This window comes from Pristiophorus japonicus, chromosome 23, assembly GCF_044704955.1.
Source record: "Pristiophorus japonicus isolate sPriJap1 chromosome 23, sPriJap1.hap1, whole genome shotgun sequence".
In the NCBI taxonomy this organism is placed as follows: domain Eukaryota; kingdom Metazoa; phylum Chordata; class Chondrichthyes; family Pristiophoridae; genus Pristiophorus; species Pristiophorus japonicus.
The window spans coordinates 25,351,196-25,369,318 of NC_091999.1; positions in this window are offsets into that span (position 1 = coordinate 25,351,196).

The following is an 18,123-nucleotide window of genomic DNA, read 5'->3' on the forward strand; positions in this document are numbered from 1 at the left end:
TTAAATGCTTCTTCTCTCTCAGGGGTCCATTCCACCTTGGGTGGGGCATCATTTAGAGCAGCTGACCTTAGGACTGCATCCCATTCCCGATAATCAGGGATCCATTGTCTACAGTACCCAACCATCCCCAAAAATGACAAGATATCCTTCTTTGTCTTAGGTATGGTGGCTCTTTGAATTATCTGAATTCTTTCTGGTCCTAGCTGCCTTTGCCCATGAGATATGATAAAACCCAGGTACTGGACTTGAGTCTGACAAAACTGTAACTTTTGTAACGACACTCGATGCCCTCTTTCACACAGGTGTTGTAATAGTTTCAGGGAGTCTTGCATACACCTATATCCGTGGCTGGAAGCCACAAGCAAGTCGTCCGCATACTGCAGCAGTACGGACTGGTCTGATAAGGTACAGTCTTCGAGGTCTCTCTTTACTGCTGCTGCACAGACAGCGGGGCTTTCTGTATACCCTTGGGGCAACCTGGTCCAGGTGTACTGCTGTTTCTTGTAGGTGAAGGCAAACAGATACTGACTCTCCTGACTTAGTGGGATGGAGAAAAAGGCTGAACACAGATCTATCACCGTAAAGACAGTTGCTGTTGGTGGGATAGCAGATAGTATAATGTTGGTGTCCGGCACCACAGGGGTGATGGGGACTACTATCTTGTTAATAGCTCTCAGATCTTGCACAAATCTCCACTCATTCGGCCTATTAACCTTTGGTATGGGCAGTATCGGTGTGTTACATGGGCTCTGTGTCTTTTCTAGAACTCCTTGTTCCAACAATGCAGAAATGACTGGCTTTATCCCATCTTCTGCCTCTGGAGGCAGTCTGTACTGCTTAATGCTTGGTAACACCGCATTCTTTATTAGCTGTACCCGATGGGGTACTGCAGAGCATACTTGTCCAACATGATTCTTATGTTTTGCCCAAAGTTCCGAAGATACTTGATTCAATGCCATTGGCAGCTTAGGGCTTGGTTGTTCAGGGGGCTGCTGTTTTTTAAAATTGGAGGCATGACCCTTACCCTTCCACCAGAGAATCCCCCTGGTGCAGGCGATGAATTCTATCTGAACATTCTGTAATTCTATTACTGCACAAGGTCGATAGCCTGGTTGCTGTTTCTCCTTTTCAATTTCTACAATCATCGGACCCATATCTTTGGGTTTCGCTGGCGGTTTTACAGCCAATGTCAGATGGGGTGTCGAGTTCTCTTCTTTAAACCGCTTCTGCTGTAAGGGTGTCAAATTCATGGCTACCCCTAATCCTTCTGGTCCAAAATAAATGCGGGGTGTAGCTTCTATTATTTCTTCTTTATTTAGAAAGGGCTGTATTAAGCACTGGTAAGTTTCAGCTTTTTGTCGAGTGTACCAGGCTGTACAGTGAAGCTGAACTGCCTCAAAGCTTGTTAAAATTATATACATCAATTCTTCGGTATTAGAGTCGAATTTAGTTTTTAAGTTTTGTATAATTTCATGTATCAAAGGGAAATAGGAGTTGCTATTCAACTGCCAATAATAGAGGGTAGCCTTTTCTTCATTATCTTCCCTCTTTTCTCCCTCAATCCCCTTGAGGAACTGATGGATTTTATTAGGTGGGAGTTCCATGAACATTCCCTCTTGTGTACAATAAATTGTGGCTCCTAGTTTGCATAAAATCTGCCTTCCTAATAAAGGGAGACGCGCTGTTTTAGAGACTATCAAAGCCTCGTCATTAACTTGTTGTCCTTCAATGATCAATCTGGTAGGTTCACATAAAAATTCTTTCATGGGGATACCGGCCACGCCCAAACTTAAGACGGTGGTGTTGCTTCCAGGTCGTCCCACAGAGGGTGGTACAGAAGACATAGTAGCACCGGTATCCACCAGGAACTTCACAAGTGTTTCCCACTTTTACTACTGCTAGAGGGTTTTCTTCTTTGCTGATAAGCGGAGGGCTGCCGCTTGTACCACTAAGCCTCCGGGGCATCCCTATGCTGATTGGTGCGGGTTGGGGTTAGAGAATGAAACCTGAGGGGCCAAGGGAGGTGGAGGTTCGGGGAAACCCCCTTTCAATCCTCCACCCTGTTTCGGGGGGCACCTGCAATCCCGGGCCCAATGCCCTTTTCTTCCGCAATTTCTACACTCATCTTGGGATCGATTTCGTTGGGGCCACTGTCCTCTTCCCCTTCCACGTCCTTGTCCCCCAAACCCTCCTTTATTATTTTGTGTGTACCCTCTTCCTTTTTGCTGATAGTATTGACCTGTCGTTTTGGCCTCATTGTCTTTATAGGTGAATAGTCCCTCCCTATCCATATTAGCTAGTACTGTAATTGTCTCTTTCCAACTTTTTCCTTGCCAGTCCAAAACCTTTATTTTATAGGTTCTCGCGTGTTGTGGCAACATACAATTTAACAAGGTTTGTACTGCCAAAGGTTCATTTTGATCCATAGGTATTCCTGCATGTTCCTCCCAACTATTTCTCCATCTGCCTGCGAAGCCTATCATTGATTCTTCCGCCTTCTGCAAGCAGCGGGTGACTTCCCCTATATCTCCGTGCTTTTTAGCTCCCTTTAATATGGCATCCTTGCCCCTGTGTTGCAACCAATGTTCCCGGGACTCATTTCCTTCTTCCTCATCATTTTTTCGCCAATCTCCGTTTTCACCGGCGGGTATAGGGAACATATCTTTTACCCCCTGCCAGGAAGACCCATAGGCTGCTTGCAATAATAATTTAACATCTCCTGGGAGTGGATTGTAAATTGTACATGTCTGCTCAAGCCGGTTGTGAAAAACTATTGGTCTTTTTACCGGATTCGGGGCGGCCGAGATCATATCTCTGGCTTCTCCGGGAGACCAGAGTTTCAGGACTGCTGTAGTTCCTACCATTACCCTAGGATTTTGGCCGACGGGGGTTTGGGAACTAGAGTCGGCGGCTTCTTTTGCCGTTTGTTGCCTTGTTTGGTGAGGACCTCTCCTCCCTGTGTCCTGGTTTGCTACCCCTCCCTCTACTGCTTCGGCTTCCCCTGATCCTGATGCTCCCGGATCTCCTCCACCGGGTCCTCCATTAGGTGGCTGATCCGGAGGGGCTGCTAGTTCCCTCGGAGCTTGATTTCTATGGGCCGCAATTATTTCTATCATTTCCTGCCAGCTATCTTGTTTTGGGGGTTCTATACGGGGGTAAAGTCCTACTGCTGGTGCTGAGGGGATAGGAAAACCCGGAGGACTGTAAGAGGGAGGTTTTCTACCTTTTCGTTTATCTTTTTCTTCCGGTTTACTTTTGGGGGGTTGATGCCTTTTGGCAACCTCTGTCCATTTTTTAAAACAGTTTTCCATGTAGTCCTTATCCCAAGTAGGATCTCCCCCTCCTTCTTTGGTTACTTTTCTCCATTCCTCTATCAAGGATAACTTAAAACTTCCTCCATATGGCCAGTCCCCATCAGACCAACCGTACAAATCGCTACTAAACGTTACCGCGTATCTGTCGTCTCCTGTTTCTTTAATTACAGTGTCTGCCGGTGAGCCGGGCGGCACAATGGGATCTCCTACCTTCTCTCGTTGCTTTACTACCTTACGGATTTTTTTTCTCGGTTTGAGGATCTAATTTCATTTTTTCAGTCGAGGCATCGTCTTTCTTTCCTTTTCTAGGAGCTGGGCGCGAGCGCTCTGCTCGACTAGAGCCGTTTCCCATTTGTCCGGGTGTTATGTCCCACGATCCTTTCTGAAATGAGAGTTTAGTACACGCCTACAAAATATACAGTATTTTACAAAGCGCTCACCGGTGTTCTCTTTTCTGCTCAGCTCGGGGTCTCCTTTTGCCTTTTTGTTACTTTAGCTTCTTTACGGTAGCTACCTTATGCCTCAACCCCTCCCCTGGGGATCTCGGCGGCTCGTCCTTTTTAACTAAGACTGCCCAGGCACCTTCCTCCTTTCAGCTAGGAAGGTGCTTTAAAATTCCTCTTTTTTTTTTAAAAGTTAAATTTAGTTCTTTTTGGATCTCGTTATCAGAGATCCTGCCGACTACGCCAGAAACTGTCGAGGAAATTTGTAAGTTAAATTAACTCAGGCGGAGGCGTTCAGAGATGAGCTTCGAGAGAAGTTTATTTCTAAAACTAACGAAATATCTCGGAGAGCCTGCTTAGTCCACACCAAGGCAGAACTCTGAATTTTACAAGCAACCTCGGTTTATCTTTATACAGTTGAAACAGGAATTTTATCTGCAACTCGCCACACATAAACATTGTATCTATTATACATGAGCATTATTCATACGAAACTGTGAGTCCAAAGTTCACCCCGGTAGGCACACTTTATCTGTTTCTTGCATAGTTTCTCTCTGTCCCTATGCTGATAAACAAGGTATCTGGAAACTCAGGAAAAGACCAGACAGTCATGTATATACAACATTCTGTTCATTGAGGCTGATAAGTTTCGGTAATTTTCTCTAGCTCCGTGAATTCTACAGAATCAGCAAAAGCGAACTTAACCCTTCCTTTAACCTAGGACATGGATTGTTTCCTTCTACAGTTTATATTACACTAGACTCTGTCCCTGTTTATATTACACTCGACCCTGTCTCGGTTTATACTGGGTCTTTTGTGCTGGCCCAATAGGGTGTGCTGGGCCTGGAACTGGGGGTGAACACGGGGCCTGCGGGCTGTGATTGGTGGCCTGGGCCCGAGCCTGGGTGTGTGTGAAGCGGATGGTGCGGAGTGTTGTCACTCGGGACTGGATCTGCACTCGGGCTGTGTAACCCTCCCCCCCTCCCGGGGTTTATTAACCCAAAGGAACTATTGGTTCTGCACTTTGTGACCGACAGGCGACAAGCCCCTCCCACTGTCTAGCCCCCGCTCCCCCCGAATCATTCCATGCAGGTGGTGCTGAGAAACAGGACTGGGGGAGGAATGTACTGGGACTGGGGTAAGGCACTTCAGCTGGGGGAGTCATATATTGGGACTGGGGTAAGGCACTTTGGCTGGGGGAGGCATATATTGGGACTGGGCAAGGCACTTTGGCTGGGGAGTGCATTTAAAGAGATGGAACCCTGTGAGGTGCAGCAAACATTGCAGCGTTTGGGAATGACATGGATTCATTCATGCCGGGCAGTGGGGATTATTTCGGGGAATAACAGTGGAATTGTTTTTGTTTAAACAGATGAAACCCTGTCATTGTGGAACAACCACGCTTCTCGTGTCCTGGTCAAGTACGTGTGCAATAAGTGTCGTTATCTGGAGGAGCTCGATCTCCGGGTTTCGGAGCTTGAGCAGCAGCGAGTGTCACTGCATCCGCGAGGCTGAGAGCTACGTGGATAGCACCTTTCAGGGGGTCGTCACCTCGCAGCATAAGAGTGTGCAGGCAGAGAGGGAATGGGTGACTGCCCAGACAGACATGGAGGACCAGGCAGGTAGTGCAGGACACCTCTCAATACATCTCACTCTATGTACTGGTGGTTCCTCAGGGAGTACAGCCAGAGCCAAGTCCAAGGCATCATGGGTGCTCAACTGTATGGAACGGGGGCAAGGGCAAGGGCAAGGTCAGGTAGGCAATAGTGAAAGGGGTTTCAATAGTTACAGGAACAGACAGGTCTTTCTGCGGTCACCGACATAACTCCAGGATGGTAGGTTGTCTTCCTGGTGCCAGGGTCAAGGATTTCATTGAGAGGCTGCAGGATATTCTGAGGGGCGAGGGTGAACAGACAGATTCCTGAGGGGCTGGGGACTGTACAAGCCGGATAAGGTCACACCTCAACAGGGCCCCGACCATTATCCTCCCGGGGGTTTGCTAATGCTGTTGGGAAGGGTTTAAACTTGCTTGGCAGGGGGATGGGAACCTAAGCGCAGATTCAGGAGGGAGAGAAGCAAAGCTTGGAAATGGGAGCAGAAAATTCGTAAATGAGTTTCGAAGGCTAGAAAATCGACAACAAAGGAGTTTGGCCGTGCTTAATGGTATATACTTCAATGCAAGAAGTCTAGGGGATAAGGCAGATAAGCTGAGGTGTTGTTACAGCAGTGAGGAGGGATGAGATGTTGGAAGGATCATCAAATGAGGCCATATGTGTTGAACTGATGAACAAAAGCGGGGCAATCACAATGTTGGGAGTGTACTATAAACAGTCAGAGGGAGATAGAAAAGCAAATATGGAGGAAGGTTTCTGAGAAGTCCAAAACCAATAGGGCAGCAATAGTCGGGGATTTCAACGACCACAGAATCGTAGACATTTACAGCACAGAAGGAGGCCATTCGGCCCACTGTGTCTGTACCGGTCGAAAAAGAGCTATCCGGCCTAATCCCACTTTCCAGCTCTTGCTCCACAGTCTTGTGGGTTATGACACTTCCAGTGCACATCCAAGTATGTTTCAAATGTGTTGAGGGTTTCTGCCTCTACCACCCTTTCAGGCAGTGAGTTCCAGACCCCCACCACCCTCTGGGTGAAAAGTTTCTGCTCAACTCCCCTCTAATCCTTCTACCAATTACTTTAAATCTGTGCCCCCTGGTTATTGTCCTCTCTGCGAAGGGAAATAGGTCAGTTCAGAGAAGGTTCACAAGGTTGATTCCTGAGGTGAAGGGGTTGTCATATGAAGATAGATTGAGCAGGTTGGGCCTATACTCATTGGAGTTTAGAAGACTGAGAGGTGATCTTATTGACATGTATAAGATGCTGAGGGGGTTTGACAGAGTCGATGCAGAGAGGATGTTTCCCCTCGTGAGGGTAACTAGAACTAGGGTGCATAGTTTCAGAATAAGGGGTTGTCCATTTAAAATGGAAATGAGGATTAATTTCATCTCCCAGAGGGTGGTGAATCTTTCGAATTCTCTACCCGAGAGAACTGTGGAGGCTGGGTCATTGAACATAATTAAGGTGGAGATAGACAGATTTTTGATCGATAAGGGAGTTGACAGTTTATGCGAGAGTGCAGGGAAGTGGAGTTGGGACCAAGATCAGATCAGCCATGATCTTATTGAATGGCGGAGCGGGCTCGAGGGGTCCGATGGCCTACTCCTGCTATTTATTTGTCCTTATGTTCTTATGTCCTTCCTATCCACTCCATCTGGGACCCTCATAATTTTGTACACAGTTCCACCCTCAGCCTCCTCCATTCCAAAGAAAACAACACCAGCCCATCTTAACATTCTTCAGCTAAAATTCTTCAGTCCAGTCCAGGTAAATCTCATCTGTACCCTCTCCAGAGCATCACATATTTCCTGCACTGTGGTGACCAGACTGTGCGAATACTCTAGCTGTGGTCTAACTAGTGTTTGACACGGTCCGCGCATAACCTCCAGAGTCTGGAACTTACTGCATGAAAGAATAGTAGAGGCAGGAACCCTCATCGCATTTGCCAAAGTACTTGGATACGCACTGGAAGTGCCGTAACCTACAGGGCTATGAACCAAGAGCTGGAAAGTGGGATTCGGCTGGATAGCTGTTTTTCAGCCACACAGACACAGTGGTCCAAATGGCTTCCTTCTGTGTTGTAAACTGCTATGATTCAATGTCACCTGTCTGATATAAACCCACCCCACAGTCACTGACACCAATCCCCTCCTGTCTGATATAAACCCACCCCACAGTCACTGACACCAATCCCATCCTGTCTGATATAAACCCACCCCACTGTCACTGACACCAATCTCCTCCTGTCTGATATAAACCCACCCCACAGTCACTGATCCCAATCCCCTCCTGTCTAATATAAACCCACCCCACAGTCACTGACACCAATCCCCTCCTGTCTGATATAAACCCACCCACAGTCACTGATACCAATCCCCTCCTGTCTAATATAAACCAACCCCACAGTCACTGACACCAATCTCCTCCTGTCTGATATAAACCCACCCCACAGTCACTGACACCAATCTCTTCCTGTCTAATATAAACCAACCCCACAGTCACTGACACCAATCCCCTCCTGTCTAATATAAACCCACCCCACAGTCACTGACACCAATCTCCTCCTGTCTTCCATATTACAAATGAGGTCTCAGATGTCTGTTAAGTCCAATGCAGGAGCTACAGTCTCTGTCGCAGGTTGGACAGACGGTGGTTGAAAGTACATTGGTTGAAGTGCCGGTTTGTTGAAGTGCTTGCGTTGTCGTGTGCTCCTCCCGCCGTCAGCACTTGGTCTTCGCTTGCTCCAGGTGGAGAGACTCGAAGTGTTCGACGCCCTCACGGATTATTCTCTTCCACTTTGAGCGATCTTGTGCCAGGGATTCCCAGGTGTCGGCGGGGATGTTGAACTTCAAGGAGGCCTTGAGGGTGTCCTTGAAGCGTTTCCTCTGCCCCCCGGGGCTCGCTTGCCATGTTGAAGCTCCAAGTAGAGTGCTTGCTTTGGGAGTCTCGTATCGGGCATGTGGACGATGTGTCCCATCCATCGTAGCTGATCGAGTGAGGTCAATGCTTCAATGCTGAGGATGTTGGTCTGTGCGAGAACAGAAGTTGGTGTGTCTATCCTGCCAATGGATTTGCAGGATATTCTGGAGGCAGCGTTGATGTTATTTCTCCAGTGCTTTGATGTGCCTGCTGTACATAGTCCATGTCTGAGAAGTGTGTCTGAGGGCAGGTATCACTACTGCCTGGTAGACCATGAGCTTTATGCCGGTTTTACGGTTCTGGTCTTCAAACACTCTATGCCTTAGGCGACCGAAGGCTGTGCTGACACACAGAAGGTGGTGTTGGACCTAGTCATTGATATGTGCCCTTGTTGACAGGAGGCTCTCGAGGTATGAAAAATGGACCATTTTACCAAAGGCCTCATCGTGGATTTTGATCATCCGGGGTGGGGTTTGGGTGAAGGGCAGTGCTGTGTGGTGGGGATAGGTTGATAGAGCACCTTTCTTTTACGGAGATGTTTAGTGTAAGGCCTATGCTCTCAGACACTACGGTGAATGTGTTGACGATGGTTTAGAGCTCGTCCTCTGAGTGAGCGCAGACACAAGCATCATCTGCATATTGTAATTCGATGACACAGGATGGCACGACCTTGGATCTAGTCTGAAGGCGATGGAGGTTGAACAGTTTCCCATTTATTCTGTAGATTATCTCCACTCCAGCAGGAAGTTTACTGACGGTGAGATGTAGCAATGCAGCAAGGAAGATGGAGAAGAGCGTGTGTGCAGTGACACAGCCTTGCTTCACCCCGGTCCGTACATGAATTTGGGTCTGTGGTGGATCCATTGCTCAGGATCACAGCTTGCATGTTATCACCAAGCAAGTGGAGGATGGTGACACATTTTAGAGGACAGCCAAATTTGAAAAGTACACCCGATAATCCCTCACGGTTGACAGTGTCAAAGGCCTTGGTCAGGTCAAAGAAGGTTGAACCAATTCCACAGTCACTGACACCAATCTCCTCCCATGTGATATAAACCAATCCTTGTCACTGACACCAAGTGGACTGGGAAAATATGTTCAAGGGTAAGACTAGAAATGCAGTGACAAACATTTAATGAGATATTTCATAATCTCAGCAGAGAAATAAAGATGCTAAGAGAAGGATGAACCATCCCTGGCTAACAAAGGAAGTAAAGGATGATATCAAATTGAAAAAAAAGCATACAATGTTGCGAAGGACAGTGGAAGGCCAGAGGATTGAGAAATGTTTAGAAACCAGCGAAGGAGGACGAATAATAAGAAAGACAGAGATGATAGCATACGAGATCAAACTAGTAAGAAATATAAAAACAGACAGTAAGAGCTTCAACAGGTATGTAAAAAAAGAAACGAGTCGCTGAAGTAAACGTTGGTCCCTTAGAAGATGAGACTGGAGAATTAATCATGGGAAACACGGAAATGGAAGAGACTTTGAACAGATATTTTCTATCGGTCTTCACAGTAGAGGACACTAAAAGCATCCCAATAGTTGTTTAAGGAGTTATTGTGGGGGGTGGGGACCTGAAAAGAATCACTAGAGATAAAGTAGGAAGCAAACTAATGGGATTAAAGGTGGACAAGTCTCCTGGACCTGATGGCATGCATCCCAGGGTCTTAAAAGAAGTGGCTGCAGAGATAGTGGATGCACTGGTTGTAATCTACCAAAATTCCCTGAATTCTGGAGAGGTCCCAGTGGACTGGAAAACTGCAAATGTAACATCCCTATTTAAGAAAGGAGGGAGACAGAAAGCAGGAACCTATAGACCAGTTAGTCTACCATCTGTCAATGGGAAAATACTGGAGTCCATCATTTAGGAAGTAGTAGCAGGACATTTAGAAAATCATATTGCAGTCAAGCAGAGCCAGCATGGTTTTATGAAAGGGAAATCATATTTGACAAATTTGCTGGAGTTGTTTGAAGATGTAACGAGCAGAGTGGATAAAGGACAACCCGTTGATGTATATTTGGATTTCCAGAAAGTATTCGATAAGGTTACTGCACAGGCTAAGTGCTCACGGGGTTGTCGGTAATATATCAGCATGGATCGAGGATTGGGTAACACACAAAACAGAGTCGGGATAAATGGGTCATTTTCAGTTTGGCAAACTGTAACTAGTGGGGTGCCGCAGGGATCAGTGCTGGGGCCTCAACTATTTATAATTTATATTAATGACTTGGATGAAGGGACCGAGTGTAACGCAACCAAATTATTGATGATACAAAGATAGGTGGGAAAGCAAGTTGTGAGGAGGATGCAAAGAATCTACAAAGGGATATAGACAGGCTCAATGAGTGGGCAAAAATCTGGCAGATGGACGACAATGTGGTAAAATGTCAGGTGATCTCATTTGGTAGGAAAAATAACAAAGCAAATTATTATTTAAATGGACGATTACAAAATACTGTTATACAGAGGGATCTGGGGTTTCTTGTATATGAAACTCAAAAAGTTAGTATGCAGGTACAGCAATTAATCAGGAAGGCAAATGGAATGTTGGCCTTTATTGCAAGGGGACGGAGTATAAAAGTCGAAGTCCTGCTACAACTGTACAGGATATTGGTGAGACCCAGCTGAAGTACTGCGCACAGTTTTGGTCTGGACTTGTCTCCATTCCCATGCCGAGGGGATTTCTACACCAGACAGGAGAGGAACCAGGGAGTGAACCTGAAGGTACCTTCTGTGGCTGGGTTCAGTTCTATACTCCATGCTTACCCTCCCTCCCATCTCTCCCCTCCCCTTAACGTGCTGACTCTGGCTGGGTTCAGTTCTACACTCACTGGTTCCCCTAACCTGAAAATGATCACTCTGTCTGGGTTCAGCTATACACTCATTGGTTCCCTTTGCATTCCTCCTCTGAAGGTGCTGACTCTGGCTGGGTTCAATTCTACACTCACTGGCTCCCCTCCCCTGAAGGTACTGACTCTGGCTGGGTTCAGTTCTACACTCACTGGTTCCCCTCCCCTGAAGGTACTGACTCTGGCTGGGTTCAGTTCTACACTCACTGGTTCCCCTCCCCTGAAGGTACTGACTCTGTCTGGGTTCAGTTCTACACTTACTGGTTCCCCTCCCTCTCCTCCCCTAAAAGTGTTGGCTCTGGCTGGAACAAGTTCTACAATCACTGATCCCCTCCCCTTAAGGTGCTGAATGTGGCTGGAATCTGTTCCAAACTCACTGGCTCCCCTCTCATCCAATGCAGATGCTGAATCTGTCTGGTTTCAGTTCTGCACTCACTAGTTAACATAAGAAATAGGAGCAGGTGTAGCCCATCCGGCCCCTCGAGCCTGCTCCTCCATTTAATACCATCATTGCTGATCCGATCATGGACTCGGGTCCGCTCCCCATAACCACTTATTCCCTTATCGTTTATAAATCTGTCTATTTATGTCTTAAATTTATTCAATGTCCCGGCTTGCACAGCTCTCTGAGGCAGTGAATTCCACAGATCCACAACTCTCCAAGAAGAAATTTCTTCTTTTAAGTGGGCGGCCTGTTATTCTTAGATTATGCCCCATAGTTCTCGTCTCCCCATTGTCGATGGAAATTCCTCTCTGCATCCACCTTGTCAAGCCCCCTCATAATCTTACACATTTCGTTAAGATCACCCCTTATACTTCTGAATTCCAATGAGTAGAGGCACAACCTCAACCTTTTCTCAAAAGTCAACCCCCTCATCGAAACATAGAAACATAGAAAATAGGTGCAGGAGTAGGCCATTCGGCCCTTCGAGCCTGCACCGCCATTCAATGAGTTCATGGCTGAACATGCCACTTCTGTACCCCATTCCTGCTTTCTCGCCATACCCCTTGATCCCCCTAGTTTTAAGGACTACATCTAACTCCTTTTTTAATATATTTAGTGAATTGGCATCAACAACTTTCTGTGGCAGAGAATTCCACAGGTTCACCACTCTCTGGGTGATGAAGTCTCTCCTCATCTCGGTCCTAAATGGCTGTGTTAAGTTCCAGACATTGACATCATTCACTTTGTTCCTGCACCAAGATGACCACACATGCACTCTGCTACTCATTGAATCAAAATAGCGGAGCGCTGAACCAGCCTTCCTGCATGAAGATGGCCGCTGTTAGTCTGGGCCTGTGACCGGGATAAAGCCCCGAAGCTGCAACCGCCAATATTCCAGTTATTATTCCGGGCTTGCAGCGGGCGCCGGTTGTTTATGAAGTCTCCCCGGCTCCCCGCTGGTCCATTTCTCCAATCTATACCACTGAAAAGAACACTTCTGAGGAGCCTGTACTAAACGTGTTGCCGCTGCCATTACACGCACCGCGCATGCTACAAACACAGCCAGGGCCCGCGCCTGCGCACTGAGCTCCTGTAGTCTGGGTGCGGCACATTCTCCCTCGCGGGGCATGCTGGGTAGATAAGACCATGAGAAATAGGAGCAGGAGGGGGCCACCCTGACCACCGAGCATGCTCCCCATTCAATAAGGTCATGGCTGGTCTGATCATGGACTCAGCTCCATTCCCTGCCCGCTCCCCAGAACCCTTCACTCCCTTACCACACCTGCAGTATTGTGCACTGTTTTGGTCTCCTTCTCTAGATACAGAGTAAAGCTTCCTCAACACTATCCCACTAGACATTCCAAGGTGAGATATGGATTATATCTCCCTCAACCTGTCCCATGCATTCCAGAGTGGATATTCTTTTTCCCTCAATCTGTTTCAGCGAATACACTGATGCGAACACCTTTTTCCCTTTTCGTAAAAGACCTTTATTGAAGATTCTCCGGCCAGGACTTGTCAAGACAAAGGGACACTCTCAATCAGAGCTTATTTACCTTCCCCTGGACAAGCGCCTTTTCAGCGCGACACAACAGTTATACATTTTCAAAACAGAGCACATTTGATTAGCACTTGGTCTATCCAATCCCTTTCTGCCTCCCCCCGCCCCCCCCCCCCCGAGTATGTCCAATGGCAGGCAAGAAAGTCTCCCAATTAGGGCTGGTGTCAGGGTAAGGTTAGTGATAGCTTTGCTACACTGTCTTCCCTTATCAGTAAAGAACCCAATTAGTTTCCCTTCCTCCTTATCAGTAAAAGCTATTACTTTTCCCCTTCTATCTAGGATTGTTTTCTTTCTTTGTGCCGCCTTGCGTCTTTCTCATGACCCGTGTTTAACCTCAACTTCAACTCTTGGTAACCCCTTTTTTTCTGTCGATTCTGCAGTTGTCTGCATCTTGACATTTCTTTAGCTATTTTCCCATGATTCCCTATCTCCATCCTTTTGCCACATTCTCTATCCATTTGCCACATTCTCTATCCATCTACCACATTCGCAACCCTTCTTTACACATTGTCAGATACTGCATTGGTTAGATAATGAATAAAGCTCACTCTACACTATCCTATCAAACACTCCCAGGATAGGTACAGCACGAATTAAATATACAGTAAATCTGTGCCAAAGGAACTGTACCCCATTGAGAGTCAGTGCCAGAGGAAACTACAGCATGGGATAGATACAGAATAAAGCTCCCTCTACACTGTTCTGAACAATCCCAGGGCAGGTAAAGCACGGGTTAGATGATCATAGCCAGTCCCTCGAACGAGGATGATTTGCTTCCACATGAGTTCACAGATGTTTCAATGAGGGACCCAATGTTCCAGTCCTGACCCACAATTGAGGAGGTGGAAGATGCCTATGGGTGGATTGTTTTTAACGTGTGGTGACCGTTGCACACCAGCCACGACACGGGCATGACAGAGCTAGGATTGGTCCAGTGGCAAGGGTTAATCAGGATTACTGGAGACCTGTTTTGCTGTACGGAGCTAGTGTGCACAAATATAACAGTGTGGGCTGGTCCGTGCTGCCCCTGGGCTCTCGCCTCTTTTGCGCCCGGTACCCTCATTCGCTGCACCTCCGCCATGATCTCTCGCCACTCCTCCACCACAAACATTCGCTTCACCTCCAGCACGATCCCACTCTGCTCCTCCTCAAAAAAAACACTCGCTGCACCTCTGCCATGATCTCCTGCCCCATCTCTGCACCAAACATTCACTGAACCTCCATCACGATCACCCACCAAATCTCAGGCATGCTCCCTCATCACTCCTCTGCCCCGATCACTCGTCACAAGTCCAGCACAACCTTCCATGTTCCTCTGCTGTACCAGGGCCCTGCCGATGCTCCTGCCCACGCTCCATGTGGCAATCTGGGCCCTGATGATGTTACCTAGTCGTCTACCTCGAAGCCGTCACACATTTGTGTCAGCTCACACTGAAGCTGCAGTGGCTCGCTCCTGCTCTTTTTATAGCCCCAACCTGTGGAGATGTTCTCTCGCAGGTTGGCGTGGCCCATGATGTGATACATGGGTTAGATACAGTGTAGAGCTCCCGCTACTCTACTCTGCCACATTAAATACTCTCAGGTGAAGTACAGCACGGTTTAAACAGAGAGTAAATCTCTCTACACAGTCCCATTAAACAGTCCCAGGGCAGGTACAGCATGGGTTATATCCAGAATAAAGCTCCCTCAACATTGTCGCAACAAACAGACGAGGGCTTGTACAGCATATATGGAGTACATGTCCCACAAACACTCCAGGGCAGGAACAGCACGGGATAATTACAGAGTAATTTCTCCCTCTACACTGTTCCAATAAAAAAAATCCCAGGGCAGGTATAGCACAACTATTTTGTTGTTGATCTGTAAATCAAGTGCCTCCTGATTAAAGCTGGGGTGGGGGGCACTATAACCAACAAAATAAACCAATTAAACTTTGGACAGTAAACTTAAATCAAATTAAAATTTGGTTGTTGGGGGTGATGTTGCACTCCAGTCACTCTGGCTGAGGAGCTCCTCCCGGAGTCACAGTGCACATTTCGTCCTCCAAGGGGTATAACGGATATGAGTAGGTACACAGTAAGGATCCCAATACACTGTCCCATCACACTCTCCCAGGGCAGGTACAACATGGATTAAATACAGACCAAAGCTTCCGCTATACAGTTCCCAGGGCAAGTACAGTGCAGGTGAGACACAGAGTACATCTCCCTCTAATGTCCCAGGCATTCCAGGGCAGATACAGCATTTATTCGATATTGAGGAGATCTCCCTCTATAATGTTCAACCAGACATTCCCAGGGCAGGTCCAAAACGGGTTAGATACAGAGTAAAACTCCGTCTACACTGTCCATCAAACACTCCTCGTGCACGTACAGCACTGGGTGCAAACAGAGTAACGTTCCCTCTACACTGTCCCAGCAAACATTCCCAGGGCAAGTACACAAATGATAGATACAGAGTAAATTCCCTCTACACTGTCCTATCAGCCACTCCACGGCAGGTACAGAAAGGGTTATAATGCAGAGTAAATATCCCTCTACATTGTCCCATTAACCATTCCTAGGGTATGTAAAGCACGGGTTAGATACAGAGTAAATCTCTCTCTACTCTGTCCCATCAAACACACCCAGGGCAGGAACAACACGGGTTACATATTGAGTAAAAATCACTCTACACTGTCCCCTCAAACACTCTGTGCGAACATACCGCACAGAGTAGATACAGAGAAAAACGTGCTCTACACTATCCCATCAAAAACTGCCAGGGCAGGTACAGCACGGGTTAGACATAAATGTTTAGACTGGATGTTCCAGAATTGAGGCCTGGGCAACAGAAGGCACAGCCACAAAAGCCACCAATGGTTGAACAATTATAATCAGGGATACTCAGAAAGACTGATATCTCATGGGCGGGAGCGGCGGAGAGGTGGGGATGTTGTGGGGGCAGTGTGAGCGGGAATTTTGAAATCAAGGCGTTGCTTCACTGGAAGCCAATGTAGGTCAGTGAGCACAGGGGTGATGGGTGAGTTGGATTGGTGCGAGTTCGGACATGGGCAGCCGAGTTTTGGATCAACACTAGTTTATGTAGGTCAGAATGTGGGAGGAGTGCATTGGAATAGTCAAGTCCAGAAGTAAAAAAAGGCATGGATGAGGGCTTCAGCAGTGGATGAGCTGAGGCATGCGTGGAGATGGGCGATGTTACAGAGGTGGAAATAGGCATTCTTAGTTATTTTGTGGATATGTGGTCAAAAACTTATTTCAGGGTTAAGTATGTCACCAAGGTTGTGAACAGTCTGGTTCAGGCTCAGACAGAAGTTGGGGAGAGGGATGGAGTCGGTCACTAGGGAACGGAGCTTGTAGTAATGATGATTACAAATATCAGAATATTTCACAGGCTATCACGTGCAAAATGTATGGATCAGTTTTTAATATTCAATTGGTTTCAAAAACAGGTTAACTGATCTAGAAAGTAACGGATTTCAAATCTTATGCAAGACAGATCAATAAAGGGGTGGTTGAGAAGATTTCAGCTGAGTTTAAAGTGAGACACTGCAGTTAAGTCTACTACAACCACAACTCATGTATGCAAATGGAACAAGTTTGGGGTTTGATATGCTAGAAAGCGAACTAGGTGAGAAGTGATATAAGTTAATTAAGAAAAAGCCCTAAAAGGGAACAGTCCGTAACAGAACATCAATTAATCTCCTCTGATCATGGAGGAATCAAATATTCAACAAACTGTGTTTGAAACAAAGATAATTTATTCAACATTTATAGAGGGTATTGATCTCCAGCTTTACAATCTATATTAACGACTTGGAAAAAGGGACTGAGTGTAACATAGCCAAGTTTGCTGATGATACAAAGATCGAAGGAAAAGCAATGTGTGAGGAGGACACAACAAATCTGCAAAAGGACATAGACAGGCTAAGTGAGTGAGCAAAAATTTGGCAGATGGACTATAATGTTGGAAAGTGTGAGGTCATGCACTTTGGCAGAAAAAAATCAATGAGCAACATATTGTTTAAATGGCGAAAGATTGCAAAGTACTGCAGTACAGCAGGACCTGGGGATACTTGTGAATGAAATGCAACAGGATAGTATGCAGTTTCAGCAAGTGATCAGGAAGGCCAATGGTATCTTGGCCTTTATTGCCAAAGGGATAGGGTATAAAAGCAGGAAAATCTTGCTACAGCTATATGTGAGGCCACACCTGGAATACTGCGTGCAGTTTTGGTTTCCATATTTATGAAAGGGTATACTTGCTTTGGAGGCAGCTCAGAGAAGGTTCACTAGGTTGATTCTGGGCATGAGGGGCTTGATTTATGAGGAACAATTAAGTAGGTTGGGCCTCTACTGACTGGAATTAAGAAGAATGAAAGGTGATCTTATCAAAACGTATAAGATTCTGAGGGGGCTTGATAAGGTGGATGCAGAGAGGATGTTTCCACTGATAATGGGGAGTCTAGAATTAGAGTGCATGATCTTAGAATAAGGGGCCGCCCATTTAAAAGAGAGATGAGGATCAATTTCTTCTCTGAGGGTTGTAAATCTATGGACTTCACTGCCTCAGAGAGCTGTGGAAGTTGGGCCATTGAAGACATTTAAGACAGAAATAGACAGATTCTTAAACGATATGGGAATATTGGGGCATGGGGAGCGGGCGGGGAAGTGGAACTGAGTCCATGATCAGATCAGCCATGATCTTATTGAATGGCGGAGCAGGCTCGAGGGGCCGTATGGCCTACACCTGTTGCTATTTCTTATGTTCTTATGTTCAGGTATAGAGGTTATTAAGATACCCAGAAACAAACAAGAGCTGCCAGAATGAACATAGTTCAGTGCCCAATGCAATCACAGTACATCGTGTTCTAGTCACAAATGCAATCTTTCTCCTCAACCGATTTAAAACTGAGATGAGGAGGAATTTCTTCTCTCAGAGGGTTGTAAATCTGTGGAATTCTCTGCACCA